The 19,342-nt window shown below is 47.4% G+C and overlaps 2 long non-coding RNA genes across 2 annotated transcripts in view; both read right to left on the reverse strand.

Moving 5' to 3' along the window:
• Positions 1–1,333, reverse strand: part of LOC128108453 (uncharacterized) — a 53,386-nt gene extending 52,053 nt beyond the window's left edge. Inside the window, exon 1 of the long non-coding RNA XR_008217474.1 lies at positions 999–1,333. This is a non-coding gene — a long non-coding RNA (uncharacterized LOC128108453). The remainder of the gene's footprint in view (positions 1–998) is intronic.
• Positions 1,334–10,699: 9,366 nt separating this feature from the next.
• LOC128108455 (uncharacterized) lies at positions 10,700–19,079 on the reverse strand. The gene is made up of 3 exons (XR_008217475.1): positions 17,474–19,079; positions 14,012–14,090; positions 10,700–12,794 (listed from the first exon to the last, which is right to left on the reverse strand). It is a non-coding gene; the product is annotated as an uncharacterized LOC128108455 (long non-coding RNA).
• Between the last annotated feature and the right edge of the window lie 263 nt (positions 19,080–19,342).

Raw genomic sequence — 19,342 nt, forward strand, 5'->3', positions numbered from 1 at the left:
TGGAGAGGCAGAGTTTGGAGTTTACCCAGCTGGTTTTTGGTCTTGTTTTGTCCAGTATTTCCTATGTTTTGGACTGGAATTGTATATCCCATGCCATTGTATGTTGAAGTATGTGATCTGCTTTTTTATTATGATTTTACGGGGGATTACAGTTAAGAGACTGCATGAATGTCAGAAGAGACTTTCAACTTTTAACAGTCTTGAGTTAATAGACTATGGGGACTTTTGAAGTTGGAGTAAATGCAATTTGCATTATGTTATAGCTATAAGCCTGTGGGGGCCAGGGAGTAGAATGTAGTAGTTTAAATTAAAATGGCCCCCTAGGCTCATAGAGACTAGCGCTAGTGGGTGTGGCCTTGTTAGAGTAGGTGTGGCACTGTTGGAGGGAGTGTGTCACTGGGGGGTGGACTTTGAGGTCTCAGAAGCTCAAGCCAGACCTAGTGTGTCTCAGTCTCTTCCTGAAGATCCAGATGTAGAACTCTTAGCTCCTTCTCCAGCACCATGTCTGCCTACATGCCGCCATATCCCACTGTGATGATAATGGACTAAGCCTCTGAAACTGTAAGCCACCCAATTAAATGTTTTCCTTTATAAGAGTTGCTGCAGTCATGGTGTCTCTTCACAGCAAAAGGGGGCCTGCTGGTGACCTTGGCTGACTGCAGCTGAATTCAGGAATCCAGATGGCGGGGAGCCGGAGGCGGCACTCAGGGAGCAGGGGAATGCCTCACTCACAGCGGTATTTCGCTGGTCTCGGGGCTAAGCTAGGGAACTGAGATCGGACTAGCTGCTCCCTTTTTTGGGAATGGAACCATGTAGGCATTCCCTGGTTATATGGAACTTTGCAGCCTAGTTTAGGTACCTGCCAGCCGGGGAGGAGGCTGAGGGAGGGAGCCACCCAGGCCTTTGGAATTTGCCCCACGTTGGGTGCCAGGGATTGGTGAAATTATTAAGGCCACTCCACGTACATAAAAGGAGATTTATTTAATGGCGCAACTTACAAATGAAGGGATAGGTAGGTTGAGGGTTCTGGGAAAGATGCAGCAGTAGTCCGGCGATGTTCTCTGGAGAACTCTCCTCCATTCACCTCTAGTGTCCGGGCTCACAGCCGCAAGAGAGAGTGCGTGGCAGTCCGGATCTCAGGTCTTCAGGGTCCTCCCTGGGCGTGATAGTTACCAAAGCCTCAATGGGGGTTGGAACTTCCAGACCAAAGATGGAATGGCTACCCACTACAATAGAACACTGACTAAGGCAATCAGCTCAGTAGCAGAAACAAGAAAGATCCAGCCTTAACCGAGTGGAAGGAGACAATGGATTCCCAAAGATTGTCCTTTGATCTCCATATGCATGCCATGGCACATACAGGTCTACACACACACACACACACACTTTAATTAATTAGTTAATTAATTAAAATACAGACATGATCACAAAAGCTCATATATGAGACTTTAGACTTGAAAAAACAAACTATATTCACTTTTAAAATACCACACACACCTTAGAGGCAGAAATGAGCATAGACTAAAAGGACAAACAGGACCTTAGTTAAAAAACAAAAACCAAAAGCTTCTAAAATGACAAAGCAAGTATTTTGTCTTTCCTCCTAGAAAACTCTGAGTTTAAGAAGTTATGACTATTTTAGACATGGCCATCTGAAAGCTACTACAATAAGACACTTGAGGATAAATAAACAACAGAAAAGTATTTTTTATAATTCTGAAGGACAGGAGGTCAAAGATCAAGATCCCGGCAGTATCCGTTAAGTGCCGGCTCCATCATAACTGGTGGACGTCACTGTCCTCTCACATGGTGAAGTGGGCCACTCTCTCTGGTTTCTTTTGTTAGAAAGGGCACCAATCCCAGTCCTAAGGGTTCCAGCCTCATGGCCTAATCACCTACCTCCTCAAGGCTCTACATCCTCAATTTTTCACCTAGGATTTCCACATATGAGTTTTGAAGGGATACATTCAGTAAGACCGAACCAGCCAGAGCTTTGAATATTGGGTGAAAATTCAGTGCCTTTTCCTTCTCTAGCTATGTGAATTTAGACAAATTACTTAACTTCCCTCGGCCTCGTTTGTAAAATGTTGTTAAGACTGGTACAGAGAAGGGGAAGTGGGATTTTCTCCAAAGTCCGGGCTTTAGATGAGAAAAACACAAAGAACCTCTGAAAGTCAACAGCTTTGAAACTAGAAAAGTTCCTTAGCAGCTGGAACCAGAGTGCAAGAGAAGGTTTACAAAATGGTTAAGAGAGTTATCACTGCTAGGGACAACGAGACTAACCCGGGGACTCTCTCTAACATATTAGGACTCTTCACATGGTCTCTGACCAGAGATTATGGTCACATGGCTCCAGAAATGAGGAATTGAGGTGAACCAGACAAGCCATCAAGTGACTTCTCCTTTGTGCACACACACACACACACACACACACACACAGAAGAGGGCTTTCAATCTGGACTACCATAGCATCCTGTATACCCATCATTCGAGCACACTATAAGAATTTCTCCCAGGCAGGATTTTATTCATCTTAGAAGAAAGCAGCTATCACAGTGGAGTAGCATAAACGCTCAGCAGATGGAAGGATAAACGATATTGTTCTGCTGGCAGAAGCCACGGCTCTGGAAACACACACCCGCCAAACCAGGACCCAATTCTTCTCACAGTTCTCTCTGGCCTGATCTCCCTTTGTGGCATCCAAATTCCTCCTGAGCCCTGCCTGAAGGAGCCCAGAGTCTAGGGCTGACTCCTCGGCTTCTGTTCACCCAGAAGAACCCATGAGTTAACCACGTTAGCCAGAATGTTGTTCTTGTTTTCTTCTCCAGATCTGGGTGAAACTGGATTGCTGACAGTGACCTTGAGAAAAGGGTGGGGGTCAGTCTCCACCATCTCCCTGCTCAGGGGTAAGGTGCTGACTCACCTTTGTTTCTTTCCTGCTTAGAATTCCACTCAGCGGGAAATCTTGCCAGCTGTCCTTCCCCAACACTTCAGATCTGGAAAATCTCTAGACCCAGCCACCATCACCTCTTGCGTAGATCACTGTATCCTGTTTCTCGGCTCCCATCTTTGCCCCCTTGGATTTATTTTTAAAACACCAGCCAAAACGTTCATCTCACTTCTGAAGACATTCTAGAGGCTTCCCATCTCACCCACAAGGAAATTCAGTCTTTGCAGTGACCCACGAGGGCCCCAGGTCTGCAGCAACAGATTCCCGTCAACTGTACTTCCCCCACTGTCCCTTCACCCCACCCCCTCGTCTAGAGCAACCTTCAGTTGGAAGCAGGTACGTGCTCCCTCACTAGGCTGCAGCCCCATTTCCCGAAAGATGCCACCTCTACCTCCTGGATTTCCCTTCCGTTTCTAGGTAGTGTGTACCAACTACCGATCAATGACGTCACTGGCTTGCTTTGCAGCCTGTTTTCCTCCAACACAGATTATACGTTCTGAGCGGGGGAAAGCCTAGACCTCTGTCCTGCTCTGTGTCTTGAGTATTCAGTACAGTGCCTTGAATGGGACAAACGCCCGTCAAGCACTAGTGTCACATCCTTTGCCAAGCCAGAGGGTGAAGGACTTTGGAGGGTGAGGAAATATAGATCAAAAATGATTGGAGTTATTGGGGGGGATGGGGACGGGGGGGGGGGGCAGGGAGGCAAGGACATGGCTTAGTGGACAAAGCATGAAAACTGGAGTTCAGATCCCCAGAACCCAGGTCAGTGCCAGGTGGGCATGGGGGTCTGCCTGTAATCTTGGCATGTGGAAAGGGGAGAAAGGATCTCAAGCTAGCTAGACCAGCAGAATCGGTGAGCTCTGGGTTCAACTGAGAGACCCTCCCTCAGTGAATAAGGAGAAGAACAATGGAGATGTCAGTCTCATCTTTGACCACACCCCTCCCCCAACACACACACACACACACACACACACACACACACACACACACACACACACACAGAGTGATTAAGAACCAGCTAAAGTAGGTGCTTGAGGGAGGCACATAAGTAGCTCTAACTACTGCAGGAGCTTAATCAGTCAGACCAAATAACTGATTTTACCATCTTTGCCGTCTCTGAACTTGCCATGGTACCTTATTTTCGAAATTTAATACGGATTGATTTGCTAGAGCAAATTCAGATGTGAACATCCAAACCCACATACATTTCCTGCTCTCTTCCAAGTGGGAGGATTTCTTGTGGCCAGGTCTGGTCTTAACAGACAAGTTTCCAGGATGTCTTTGAGGGACACCACCCACCCCTCTCCCACCCACACCCTCTCAGAAGCACTCACTCCCCTGGAGTTCAGGAGAGCATAAACTTATACAATTTACAATTCATTGACCTCTGAGAAAGCGAGTCATACCCCCCCCCCCAAAGAGAGCTGCACACAAAAGCTTTCCCAAGCGGGATCTTTTGTTGACACTGGTCTCTGGTTACACCCCAGGCATGAAAAGGGAGGAAATTCTTCAAAGGCAGTGCCCCCCTACTTTTGTCTGTCTCTAACAGGACCCCATCCCCCCACTCTATCCTCCCTGGAGGGGGGCACTGTCAGTTCAAAAGCGTGAGCGCCGCAGAAGGAGGCATTTTCAGGTTACACCCTATATATAGCTAAAATACTTATAGGGCCAGTCTCGTGTTACTTGGCAAGGGTTTAAAGCCTTAAACAATTCCTGTCAAGTGTGCTGTGTTATGAGTTCCCTTTCCTGTCCAAAACCCTTCGTTGGCCCAGACCATGGGAATCACCTTTCTCCTTCCGGCCACTCCTGGCTCGCCCTCTTACTGCCGCGCCGACATAACAATCTTTCCCCCAGGGCCCAGGTCTGCCCAGGGTTGCAGCGCTACACTTGCTGACATCTCACTAGTGAGGCCTTTCTTCAGACTGTGCAGGATCCTGGCCTGGGAGGCTCCTGTTCTCCTGGGTCAGAGTCAGGGAACAAACATGACATGAAAAAACGTGGGCCTCTGCCACCACACACCTCGGATAGCTCATTCTGCTCATCTGAGACTTGCCCTTCTCAATGCAGCTTTCCACACGCGTGGGTGCTGGGAACTGAATCCCGGTCCTCTGGAAGAGCAGCTAGTGCTCGTAACAGCTGAGCCTTTATTCTTACTTTTTTGTCCTTTTAAGACAGAGTGTTGCTATGTGGACCAGGCTAGCCTCAAACTTGCAATGGTTTTCCTTTCTCTGCCCCCAGAATCCTAGAATTACAGGTATATGTCACCATGTCTGCCTCAAATAACTCTGTATCCAATGATCTTGACCCTTCAGGAAGCCACAATTGCCCGGGATGTGTGTACTACGCAGAAGGCGGAACCCCAGAAGCCAAGATTAAGAGGGCTGCCTACCACAGGTTTGCATCACACATGCCGTAGCACAAAGTCTTGGCCTCGAACACCAGGAATTTTCTTTTTCTTTTTTATTTTATGTGCATTGGTGTTTTGCCTGCATGGATGTCTGTGTGTGAGGGTGTCAGATCCCCTGGAGGTAGAGTTACAGACAGTTGTAAGCTGCCATGTGGGTGCCGGGAATTGAACCCAGGTCCTCTGGAAGAACACCAGTGCTCTTAACAGCTGAACCATCTCTCCAGTCCCAAGAATTTTCTTTTTTAAGCTTTTATTGCATTTTAGTTTTTGTTTGTGTGTGCGCGCGTGCGTGCGTGCGTGCGTGCGTGTGTGCGTGTGTGTGTGTGTGTGTGTGTGTGTGTGTGTGTGTGTGTGTGTGTGTGTGCTGGTGGAGGGGTGTGGTCAAAGAACAACTTGAAGAAGTTGGTTCTCTCCTTCTACTATGTGGGTCCCCAGGATTGAAGTTTGGTCCTGAAACTTCGGTGACAAGTTCCTTCACACACCGAGCCATCCTCTTGGCCCAACCAGGCAATTGCTGCTGTACAGGTTCCATTGGGGAATTTACTGCCTGGCGAAAGCCGAGGGGGAGGGGAAAGAAATTGTATTTTCCATGCCACACACAACCTACCATCCTCCATCTGATTAAAAACATTCTCTGTCAAAGTGGGAGTAGCAGTGCCCAAAAATGACTACAAGTCAAAACGAGGGAGGCTTTTCCCCCCTGGAACTGGTACTGGTGTACTTTTCCAAAGAATAAATCCGTCTCCTGTCATTTGGTTTGTCATGGCACCAAAAAAGGAGGAAAACTCTGAATTCTGTTCCTTTCAATCTGGAATGCAAACGACAGGCCCCATGCTTCCCATCTCACAAAGAGGCTGTGGAGGAAGGGGGGCGGCCCCCAGCGCTGCTGTTGGAGAACTAAAGCGGAAACTGCAGGACCGCTGCGCAGCACCCTAGGGCCGCCTCCCGCATCTCAGCCGACACTCTGCGGTGCTTGCCGGCACCTGCGCGCCCCGGAAGTGATGCTCACCAGTGGGAGCCGAGGACACAACAAAACTCAACTGAGGGAAGCCAGGCTTAAGACTGAAGCCCAAACCTGAGGGCAAGAGGGAGGCTTCAGGCAGGAAAAGAGAATCGCCATGGTTTGCCTCAGGAGTTAAGTAAAACGCTGAACGCAGGAAAATGCCATCTTACTGTCTTCCTACGGAGAACACCTTCAAGGTAGAGCTGGCTTTTCAGAATCGACTTTCTTCCGCATGTAATTCAGTTCTCCAAATATATCTGAGTCAGTCACACGGTCATCAAAATAAAAACAGGTTTATTTGGGTTGAAGAATACTTTCAGAAATTTGTATATGCAAAGGACACATAACACATGGAGCTCCCAGAAATGCTCTAACGCTAAAAAAAAAAAACCACCATCTGAAACCACATCAGTTACTTCTATTTTAATCTCCAGATTGATTTGTACTGGTGGAATAAATGAAGGAAGGTGAAAAATGAATTAATAAACTTTTAAGCCTTTACAAGCCTTTTAGGCCCTGCTGGGATCCCTTACAGACATCGATAATCCTCACAGCATCACGGTGAATATGGCATTCAGTGTTAGCATTCCTACTGCACAGTGGAAGATCAGAAAGGCTTTTTTTTTTTTTTAAGTTTTTCTAGCCAGGGTTTTTCTGTGTAGCCTTGGCTGTCCTGGATCTCACTCTGTAGACCAGGCTGGCCTTGAACTCACAGAGATCCACCTGCCTCTGCCTCCCAAGTGCTGGGATTAAAGGTGTGCACCACCACTGCCTGGCCACAAATTATATTATCACTGGGTGAGACTGGGTATTAATTGAAACCTTGTTAAAGTGAGGTGGCGCCAGGCCTGGAGGTACATACCTGTAATCCCAACTGTTCAGAAGGCAGAATTCAATCAGAGGTTCCAGGACTGCCTGGGCTACAGTGAGATCAAGGGTAACCATAATAATTTCAGTGAGAGCTGTCCCCCATAGTCTCGGACATTTGAATACTTGGACAGTATCGTTTGAAAGGTTTAGGAGGTGTGGCCCTGTTGGTGAAGGTACGTCATCGAAGGCAGGCTTTGAGAATTAAAAGATTCATGCCATTTTATATTTGTTCTCTCGGCTTCATATTTGCTGTTCAAGATGTGACCCTCAGCTTCCTGCCCTTGATGCTGTGGCCTTCGCTCAGCCATCCTGGACTCTAAACCTCCGGAAGTATACACCAAACAGCCTTCTTCTTCTACAAGTTGCTTTGATCACAGTGTTTGATCACGGCAGTAGAAAGTAACTAATACAGAAATCGGTAATAGAGAGTGGGCTATTGCAGCAACAGACCCAGCCGTGTAGCTTTTATGGGGAACGTAGAAGGCTTTGTGTGCTGGCTAGCTTAATGTCCACTGGACTGACAATTGAAGTGGGAGGGCCCAGCTCACCGTGGGCAGTGCCAACCTGGGCTGGTGGTCCTGGGTTCTATAAGAAAGCAGGCTGAACAAGCCAGGGGAGGTAAGCCAGGAAGCAGCATCCCTCCATGGCCTCTGTAGTAGCTCCAGCCTCCAGGTTCCTGCCCTGCTGGAGTTCCTGCTCTGAGTTTCCTTGGTGATGGAGGATGACCTGGAAGTCTAAGCGAATTAACCCTTTCCTCCCCAATTTGATGTCCAGTTATGGTGTGATAGGACGGCACTAGAAACCGTAAACAGGACATTTTGAACTTTGAACTGGAAAAACCAGTTGAACACTCAAAGCAAAGCTTAGTAAGCCCTCATAGCAGGAGCTTGGAGGACAGTGGGGCTCGGAGCTACACAGACTGTGGAGGCCCAGCTGAAGGTTTCAGAGGAAAACCAAATCAGCTGCTGGGACAGAGATCATTCTTGTGAATTTTTGGCAAAGAATGAGGCCTCCTTCAGTCCATGTCCCAAGAATGTCTGGGACTAGATTTAAAAGTAGTCTAACTTATTTGGTGGAGGAGCTTTCAAGACAGCCTAGTACTAGCATCGTTGTCGTGTGGTTATTGGTAATCACTCTTATGCAGGTCTACAGTGAAAAATAGCAAATGGGGGAGAGAAAAAAAATACAAAATGTTGTACAAAATGTGCTATTAGGAGAGGGGAAAGTCACTGATAAGTTTAATATTACAGCCAAGGCCTGTGCTGGGAGAGAGGCTGCAGCCGTTAAGATTATTGTTTTAGGCAAAGGCCTAGTCTGCACTGGAATAAACCAAAGGTTGCCCTCATTAAAATCCCACTCACCTAAGCTTCCCACTTGCGGAAGAAAAATCGTCTTCTCCCAGAAAGGAACAACCAACAAACGCTGCTGCAAACGTGATTCAAGTGAACAGAGTCCAGCCCAAGCTGGCAGCCGAGCTTGGCGGCGTCCTCCTCGTGGCAAGGATGCAAGAGTAAATGGGTAGTGGAATCTTCCTCCATGGTTTCCGACAGCTCTTGAGGCCAGGTAATGTGTGGGGGATATCCTGCGTGGAGAGAGACCCCGAGAGGTCATTGTGCGAAGTTGTAGAAACGAAGCCCGGTTTGCAGTGGAGCCTCCAAGATGTTGGAGATGCCACAGCTTTGAGATATCTGCTGAGGAACGCTCTACAGGGGGAATGGAACCGGACCAAGAGAGAGAAGCAGGTTATAGCCAGCAGCACCTGAAGGGCAGAGCCATCTGAGCCTTTTGACACCAGACATGGAGCCACAAGGCTTGGACGTTTCCCTCCCGGGCTTCAGTCTTCCTTTGGTCCACTATTTCCTCACTGTGCCCCCCTTCCTTCTTTTCGGAATGTTAATTTATATTCTGTGCCATTGCATGTGGAACGTATGTAAGTTGTGTTTTGATTTTACAGGGGCTTAGAGAGAAGAGACTGCCTTGAGTCTTGAAAGAGACTCTGAACCTTGGGTTTTAAAACAGTATTGCAAGTGTAAGAGACGATGAGGAGTTTTAAAGTTGGACTATGTGTATTTTTGCGTTATCACACATCCACAAGACTATGAGGGCCAGGAAGTGGATGTGATGTTCTGAATGAGCAATGCCCCCTGTAGTCTCAGGATTTGAATACTTGGTCCCTAATTGATGACATTGTTGTAAAACAGTACACCAGAGGCCTTGGTGGGTGGAGCCAAGGGGCACAGCGGGTAGAGGAGACACACCACGCAGACGAGGCTGGCGGCAGCGTGACGTGGTGGAGAGTTACTCACACCATGCAGACACAGCATCCACGTGGAAAGTTTTACTAGGGGGCAGGGAGAAAGGAGGATAGGAAAGGAAAGAAAGAGAAAAAGGAAGGAAGAGAGGAAGTGCACACACTACTTCAGAGCCAGAGAGAGGGGAAAGAAGAGAGGGAGCAGTTTTTTCTTAAAGGGGACCCATGTCAGGATGCTGGGCGGGTCCCCAAGGGGTGGGTCTGAATGCCAACAGACATTGTTTGGGAGTTTGGGAGTTTCAGGGGAGACAGGGTGTCACCGGAACTGGGCTTTGAGAGTTTGAAGACTCAGGATATCTTGAGCTCCTTTTCTCTGCTTTATCTTGTGGTAAAAGATGTGTCCTCAGCTTCTTGCTCTGCCTTTGCTCAGCCGCCACGGTCTCTAACCTTCTAGAACTCCAAGCCCAAGCAAACTCCTCCTTTAGCAGCGGTTCCCAACCTGCGAGTTGTCACCCCTACAGGGGGTTAAATGACACTTTCATAGGGACTGCATATCAGATGTTATGTTATGATTCATAACCGTAGCAAAGTTACAGTTGTGAAGTGGCAACAAAACAATGTTATGGTTGGGGGTCACCACACCGTGAGGAAGTGCATTCAAGGGTCGCCGTGTTAGGAAGGTCGAGAACCGCTGACTGTTCCATAGGTTCCCTTGGTCATGGTGTTTTACCACTATAATAGCCAAGACCCTGTCTCAGATTTAAAAAGAAAAGAGAAACAAAAGAGAGACAACGGAAGAGGAAGTACTTGGGGGGAGGGGGAGAGTGCGGCTGCCACTTGCAAGGCTGCTGTCTCAATGCCCAGTGCGGAAAACAAAAACATGAACAAGCGAACAAAACAACAATATGGTATGTGGGAGGATTCGAGTATTTACTATTAGAAAATAGTAAATTTTCTAAAAATGGCTAGGTCAAGCTGTGGTGGCTGCACATGCCTTTAATCCCAGCATTCAGCAGGCAGAGGCAGGCGGATCTCTGTGAGTTCGAGGCCAGCCTGGTCCATGGCATGAGTTCCAGGACAACCAAGGCTACACAGAGAAACCCTGTCTCGAAAGAAAAAGAGAAAGGAAGGAAGGAAGGAAGGAAGGGAGGGAGGGAGGGAGGGAGGGAGGGAGGGAGGGAGGGAGGAAGGAAGGAAGGAAGGAAGGAAGGGAGGAAGGAAGGAAGGAAGGAAAATAACTGGTGGAGCAATATTTATGTATTTTTTTAGTGTGTCAAAATTTAAGCTTAGAATTTAACATTGAATTAGCAATAGTTTTTAATGATGTATTGTAGCCGTAAGTTTCTCCAGTCCCACCCAGCCCCGAGGTCCTGAAGCTGCTTATAAAATAATCACTCAGAGGCTTAATATTAATTGTAAATTATGTAGCGGTAACGCCCACGCTACCACCACCCGTTCACCATGCCATGTCCGAGTGAGGGGCTGTGGATCAAAAAACAGAGACAAGAGACGGCGGGTCATTCGCCTCAGCAGAGTGCAGAATGTCGTTTATTGAAGAAGGAAGGAAACCTTAAATACAGGCTTACAGCACAATGGGAGAACCCTACCGATGTTTTACATTCTGGCATCTAAGCTGTTTACACCAAATGCAGAATACACAAAGAACCTCAGGAAGGAGGAAACTGGCAGGGGATTAGCATAGGAAGGACATCAAGGTTAAGGTCAGCAAGCAAGGCAACAGCTACCCAAAACGGGAGGGGGGGCGGGCAGGGCCCTACAAAATTATATGGCCTATGGGTCAGGCTTCTTGCTAGCTAGCTCTTATAACTTAACTCAACCCATTTTATTAACCTATATGTTGCCACGTGGCCATGGCGTTACCGGTCTGCTGGCACCTTGTTGCTCCTTGGGCCTCAAGCTCGAGTCTCCCCCGACTTCACTTTTCTTCATCTTGTCTTCAGTTTGAATGTACCACCTAACCTATCCTGCCCTGCCACAGGCCAATGCAGCTTTATTTATCAACCAATCAGAGCAACACTATTCACAGCGTACAGAAAGACATCCCATTTTTAACTAGCGTGTGTGTGTGTGTGTGTGTGTGTGTGTGTGTGTGTGTGTGTGTGTATGTCTGTGTCTGTGTCTGTGTCTGTGTCTGTGTCTGTGTGTGGATATGTACAGGTGGGTAAAAGTGCCCTCAGAGATCAGAAGATGGTATTGGATCCCCTGGACCTGGAGTTACAGGTGGTTGTGAGCCATCCTTTATAGGAACAGAATTTGAGTCCTCTGCCAGAGTAAGTGCTCTTTACCACTGTCCTGTCTCTCCATCCCTATGAATTAGCAGTAGTCTTAAAGTATTGTCTGCTCTAGCAGCCACGCACGCCTTTGATCTCAGCACTCGGGAGGCAGAGGCAGGTACACCTTTGTGAATTGGAGACCAGCCTGGGCTACAGAGTGAGTTCCAGGAAAGACACCAAAACTACCTGTCTCTGGGGGGAAAAAAAGTATTGTCTGCTCCAAACAAAAACATTTTTCAGATTTTTTTTTTCTCTTGTAAGCAGAATTTGGGAATTAGAAGTGACAAAGAAATTCTGTCTCAGAAATTTCTCTATACTTCCAGGTTTCCTTTACACTTGCCAGGGGCTCCCATACTGTTTTAAAAAGCATGAGAAATGTCTAAAGTGAAAATTCAGTTTTGAAAACCATCTAATGACATCAGAGGAAAGCAGGCCTTGGGGATTACTTTCTAGAAAACAGTATTACTAGTATATCAAAACTTCAGAAAAGTTATGACTCTGTTACAAGGGAAAATAAAATCACAATACTTTAACTGAAACACACTTGGAGGAATAGTGGGGTCTCTCTTGGTCTTGTCTTTGGCTTGGATTGCTGTTCAACCGTTTTTTGTTTTGTTTTGTTTTATGGTTTTTTTGTTTGTTTGTTTGTGTCTTAGAGACAGGGTTACTCTGTGTAGCCCTGGCTGTTCTGGAGCTCAGTAGACCAGGTTGGCCTCGAACTCACAGAGATCTGCCTGCCTCTGCCTCCTGAGTGCTGGGATTAAAGGTGTGCGCCACCACCACTACTGCCCAGCTTAACCTGCTTTTTAAAAAAGAAAACATGGATTTTCACCATTTTCTACCCTTTAAGCAAATGCTCTTTGTTTGGTTACACGACAACATTCAAGAAACGCCTACCACAGAAGAATGGAAAACCCTTGGCAACGGTCCAGAAGAAGTGCATCCTGCAGAAAATGCTTCTGCGCATGCTCAACAGCTTCCTGGTAAACCTGCTGGCTCAGTATGCCCTTAGCCAGGATCTGGAAAGAGCAAAGGAAAACCAACAGACACTTTCCTTCTTGTTCATTTGTCTGGGGAAGTTGTCCTCAGCTCTTCTCAGCGAGCTTAGAAAATTGGATTCATAACCGGCTAACCTACCAACCTTGCCCAGGGCTCTGGTGCAAGCCTGGATTTACGGCTCTTGAGTCCCTGAAATTGATGCCTAATTCTATTGTTTGCCTTTTGATCCTGTAAAATGTGCATTAGCCTGTGGTTGCATGGGGGTATATTTGTCGAAATAAATGTGTTCTTTCGTGACAGCATCCAGTGGTTCACAATGAGAACGCTTTAGAGTATACAAAACTTAATAGAATATTAAAACGAGGGGGGCGGGAGGGACCAGACTTCAAAAGGTTCCCAGAGTGTTCTCCTAATTGGCTGAAGCTATTAACTTCTGTAGCCATTTACACAGGAATTTCCCCAAGCCCCAAGTAACAACTTTAACACAACATCCATTTCCCTCTGATAAAGTAAAATAGATTTCCATTTTAAGTAGTTTATGCCTCTTTGCAACTTTTTCTTAGGGATGAACATTTTCTGCTTTTAAAAAAAAATAGTAAGATGGCTGGACATTTTACAGAGCTATTAAACTGTAGCCATATATCTAGCCCCAGTTCTCTCCCTGGGTGGGGCCTGGCTGGCACAGGGTGTGTACTCAAAGTCTGTTTGACCTTAAATGCCCTGCTTGGAGGCCAGGGAGGATGGCTGGGAAGGTAAAAATGTCTTTATTCTGTGTTGGAGGGCACATGCATGGTCTGGAGCCTGCCTTATGTCGCCGAAGAGAAGCCACAGATCCCCCTGCCTGGGAGGAGGACCCTCCTGGGAGGAAGGACAGCAGTCAGGAGCACTTGCCTTCTCAGGCCCTCTCAGAGTCAGGCTGACAGCCTGCTTGGAGCATGGCCTTCTGCCCATGACTGGGGCCCAGTCATGGGGCCATGCAGAGGCATAGCTGGCAGGCTATTGGCACAGGACTTCAAATGTAGGCTGTGGATGGGATCAGAGGTAGAAGAATTCACCAGACACCGTGAAGGATAAATTGCAAATACTGAAAATATATTGGGCTGGCGGTACCGTTCTTTTAGCATTTCTGCATTTTTGGTTATGTATTTATTTATTTATAGCTATGCCAAAAGCCACACACACACACACACACACACACACACACACACATAAATGGAAGAGACTTGGCTCTCTGGACCTGGGTGAGGCTGTGGTTACCAGGAAGTCCCATAGCCCATTAGACGGCGGCAGGATAGTCACAAAACCGCATATGCTTTCTGTAGAAAAAAAGCCAGGCCTCCAGAGGTCACCAACAGAGCCAGTCAGTCACCAGCACAAACAGTTGAAACTTACGTTGTCCCCGGCATGGTCACCCTGTATTTCTCTCCAGATCACTAAAAACAAGTGCCCACACTTAATAACGGGCTAGGCACACGCCCTCCACCACCACACACAGAGTGAAGCTTGTGCATCCCTAAAGCTTGTTTTCTTTGTTCAACACTAATGTTGAGATTCATCTTTGAAGATCCAATGGAGGCAGTTTGCTGTTGCACTTGACTGCTGAACAGTATTGTTGGTTTTCTGACCCTCCCCTTGGAAACCCACCCAGCGTCCTGACAGCATCTTACCTTAAAGCCCCCTTAAGAGGAAAAAAACCCTCCCCTCTTCCTCTCTCCCCCTCTCGCTAGAGGTAGCCCGCACCTCTCTCTCTCTCTCTCTCTCTCTCTCTCTCTCTCTCTCTCTCTCTCTCTCTCTCTCTCTCACTTTCCTATCTCTTTCTTTCTCTCCTTTCTCCTCCCCTCCCCTCCCAAAATAAACTCTTTTCCCCGTGGACATGTGTGCCAGGGGTGTGATTCCATCCTGCCATGCCACCAGCCACCGCCACCACTGCCGCCATCACGGTGACAGCGTCTGCCGCTGCAGGGCACCTTGGTCCAAAACTGCCAATGCCTCCCATGTGCTGTATCATAACAAGTACCCTATCCCTCGGACCCACCACTTGTATTTTTTTTTTAATGGTTTTTCAAGACAGGGTTTCTCTGTGCTGTTTTGGTGCCCATCCTGGCTCTCGCTCTGTAGTCCAGGCTGGCCTCAAACTCACAGAGATCCACCTGGCTCTGCCTCCCGAGTGCTGGGATTAAAGGCGTGCGCCACCACCGCCAGGCTCCACCACTTGTATTTTGAGTGACACTGAATATCCGTCTGTGGGTGACCTGGTACATTTCTCCAATCACTTCAGCTTTTCTATTTCAGAAGTCTGACCAAACATTATTGTTGTTGATTGTTTCATACACGACACATACCAAAAGGAAAGTTTCTAGAATTGCATGCCAGCATCTTATGCACATTAACTCTTGAACGAATGGACTCCCTCATCTAAATAGCGGCAGAGGCTTCACAATTTATTTGTCTAGATAGATATCTATAAGCCTGCTGTGCAGATGTGTTCATGTGTGTGCAGGTGCATGTGCAAGTGTGTATACATGCATGTGTAGGCCAAAGACTGTTGTTGGTTGTTGCTTTGAGACTTCATCTCTCACCAAACCTGGAGCTCACACATTCAGCTAGGCTTTCTGGCCGGCGGAGCCCCAGAGATCCACTTGTCTCTTCCTCCCTAGCACTGGGATTGCAGACGTTGACACATGCAGCGACTGCTTATGTGGGTGCTGGGCATCAAACTCGGATCCTCTCGAATATGTGATAAGCATTTTACCTCCAGAGCCATCTCCCAGGCCAGTCTCCGTTGTTAAAAAGAGACGTTTTGTATATTCAAAGTCACATTTGACTAAAATCCACTTCCTTTCCCCCAAATAGATCCATGGTGGCTAGTATCTCTTTAAGATATTCCTAACCCGCCAGGCCATGGTGGCACATGCCTTTAATCCCAGCACTCGGGAGGCAGAGGCAGGAGGATCTCTGTGAGTTCGAGGCCAGCCTGGTCTACAAAGCGAGTTCCAGGAAAGGCGCAAAGCTACACAGAGAAACCCTGTCTCGAAAAACCAATAATAATAATAATAATAATAATAATAATAATAATAATAATAAATAAAATGTGTGTGTGTGTGTGTGTGTGTGTGTGTGTGAATGAGAGAGAGAAGAGGGGTTGGGGTGTTTTGAGGGGTGGAATGGATGAACAGGAAGAAAAGTAGAGAGGAGGAAGAGTGACTGACCTCGCCAAGAGCCGCCTTAGGGTGTGGTCCTGTGATCCCTGCCAGCCTAGAGGCAAAACCAGGCATCCAGGGGTCACTCTTCACAAACAGAAGTGGAAAGCAGCCCTTTTTCCCTTAAAACAAATTAATTCAACATTTTTAAGTCTCACCCTGCAACGCTTATTTTACACTCTTAAACTGCTAATGTTAAAGCCGGTTTTTCTTTTCTTCCCCTGGAAACTATCCTATGACATTTAAGTTGGGGGGAGGTTGGGGGGGGACAGTCTCCCTTTCTAAGGACAAAGAAAGTGCCAAGTCTTCACACTTCCTCATGGGAGCGGCTTAGACCTCTCAGCCACCCTGGGCTCTGTCCCAGACAGCTGGCTGACACCATGAACACCATGGCATCGCTTGGGAAGGGAGGAACGGGGTGTGTGGAGCAGGAAGGGCTGTGGCTGGGGAGCAAAGAAGCATTTGGGGATCACTGGGCTGGGGTTATTTCTTAATCTCTCAAAAGTCATGTTAATCCCTCCCTGGTTGGAACACCTTCATGAACACCTCGTGCCGTTTCGGGTTTTATTCATTTTGTTGTTGTTGTTGTTGTTATTCTTTGCTTTGCTGTTTCATTTTGAGACAAGTTCTTACTCTGTGGCCCAAGTTGCCCTGGAGCAACTTGGTAACTCAGGCTGACCTCAAACTCAGAGCAATCCCCCTGCCTCAGTGCGGTGATTATACGTGTACGTTACCATTCCCAGCTGCATTTCTTTTACTCTTTTGTTCTGGCTGGCATTGCTCTGATGGAAATACACCCATACGTGTGCAGTTCTGTAAGGAACTGCAAGGACTTCACAAATACCCCGAGACCTAGAGAAGCCAGATTGAGAAGTCCTAAACTGAGGTGGGACTGCCAGGAATCCAGATGTATACGGAACCACAGAAATGGCAGGTGCTGGGAAACTGTACAGTAACTGCAGACCAAAGTCGGTCTCCATATCTGGGTCATGGAGAAAGAATTGCTCATCCCGGGTTCTTATCGGACACACCCATATCTATTATGGGAAACAGGAGTCACAATATGTCATCTATATACTGTCTTTGGATACAGCATATGACAGTGCCCTTGAGATAATAAGGCTGGCCAAGTCACAAGACTATACTGATAATGAGATAGCCTCATTAAAAACACATATACCAGCATCAAGTGATAGACGTCGACGAGTGGAGGGCTTTGCCCACCAGAAGAACCCTTCCCCTCTGCACCACACGCTGCCCATCACTTCTGGTTGCACTGGGCATTCTTAGTCCTTCATCAACTTCAGGGATTTCACACCCATGAAGGGCAGCAAATGTCATCTTCCTGGGAATCTAATCTATTGCAAGCCTCCCGGCCATAGTCCTAAAATCTGTCATCGCAGTGACTCGTCTCATTTCCACAGGGACTGCTCTGTGCCAGTCACACATGCAGCACTTTAAATGCACTGTGGACACGTTTTTAAACCCTTCTCACTTACATTTTTGAGACAGGATCGCATCATGTTCATGGCTGGCCTGGAACTCACAGCAATCCTCCTGCCTCTGGCCCCCAAGTGCTGGGAAGTTAGGTATAGACCAGCATGTCCTGCTCATGTGTTTTAGTCTTCTTTAGCCCATTGGCTGGTGACAAAAGGGATCTTAGAGGCAATCTTGTCTGATTCTCACCCTTTATAAATAAGGAAGTGAGACCTGGCTGGTATAGGATCCTGGTGCAGCTGTGGCCTTCCCCGTTCCGAGGAGGAGGGAAGCAGTCCTTCAGGAAGTTGCATGCCGGCCTGGCTCAAAGTCTATGTGGAGACTTTGGAGACGATACCACGAGGAGCAGCAACATGACTCCACAGTCAAGCTGTCGAACCCTTCTGGCAGGGACAGGGAAGCAGAGTCACCCGAATTATCGTCTCCTCACTCCACAGGGAAGCCTGGTCCACAAAACTACTATGACAGTGGAAACGTGGCATGTAAAGTCACTGCAAAGGAGGCCCAACACCTGCGCCCTGAAGCCACTTCCAAGAACACCAGGGGCATTGGCCCCCCTATGCAGATAATTCTAAAGCCCTTCCCACGAAGTTCACAGAAGCTGAGCTGAGGAGGGAAGGAGAGAGCCGCACCTGAGCCGCCACCTTTTGGTCTCTCATCAAGCCATGAGGATGAGTGACGGCCCCGTTTCAAGAAGGCTTAAAAAGTCCTCAGCCAGCACAGCCAGAAGATAACTTTCACGGCTTGCGCTGTCCTTGAAAACAAGCAAAAATGGAACAGGGAGAAATCATCTACGAGCAATAAAGCAAAGAAAGGGAGCCGGTGGGGGAGTGGGCGAGGGCTCATGACTAAGGCTTCTTACGACTGCTTCCTGACAAAAGTTGACAGCCTGAGAAATGGAGTCAGCGTGCCTGAGCACCTGGGTTTGATCCTCGGTACCACCAGAACAACCGACCAAACAACAACAAAAAAAACACCATATAGCTGGGCACCTGTCGTCCCAGCTACTCAGGGGGCCGAGACAGTAGGGCTGCATCAGCCTTCAGAGTCTGAGGCCGTGACCGGTGGTGGTGGTGGCTCACTCCTTTAATCCTAGCACTCGGGAGGCAGAGGCAAGCAGATCTCTGTGAGTTTGAGGCCAGCCTGGTCTACAGAGCAAGTTCCAATATAGCCAAGGCTACAAAGAGAAACCCTGTCTCAAGAAAACAAAAAAGAAAACAAAAAAAAGAGTCTGAGGCCAGACTGGCAACACAGCAAAACCCTGTCTCTTGAAACAACAACACCACCACAACACAAATATCAAACATGGTTCCATCCCTTCTCCCAGGAAAAAGAACATTAAAGTAAGAGAATGGAACACATAACTTTGTTTGTTGGTGTTTTTCCCCCTAAAGACTGAAGTTCAGAGGCTGGAAAGATGGCTCATGGGTAAGAGCACTCACAGAGGACCTGAGTTCCATCCCCAGCACCCACATCAGGTGGCCCACAACTCCCTGTGACTCGAGATCCGAGCCCTGCTTCTGGCTCCCTTGGCTACCTGCACACATACACCATACACTCACACAGACCACAAAATACACAAATGAATTAAGTTAAAATTTAAAAAATTTTAAAAACAGTGAAGCTTATGATGGCCCTGATGACGGTAGCATGAACGTCTGCCAATTTGCCGTTCATGTAGGAAACACCAAAACCATAAAGTAGTATATTTAATATATATAAAGATGGTACACAGATGGGTCAATAACCTGGGCTTGTTAAATTAACCTTAGTTGACTCACAGAACATCTCTAAGCTTGCCTACTCTATTTCGTAGATACTTAATTTATCAATAGGTACGCTTCAATACAAGGTGATACATAGATGTTCAA

The sequence above is a fragment of the Peromyscus californicus genome, unplaced genomic scaffold (assembly GCF_007827085.1).
Source record: "Peromyscus californicus insignis strain IS unplaced genomic scaffold, ASM782708v3 Scaffold_13__1_contigs__length_99412109, whole genome shotgun sequence".
NCBI classification, from domain to species: domain Eukaryota; kingdom Metazoa; phylum Chordata; class Mammalia; order Rodentia; family Cricetidae; genus Peromyscus; species Peromyscus californicus.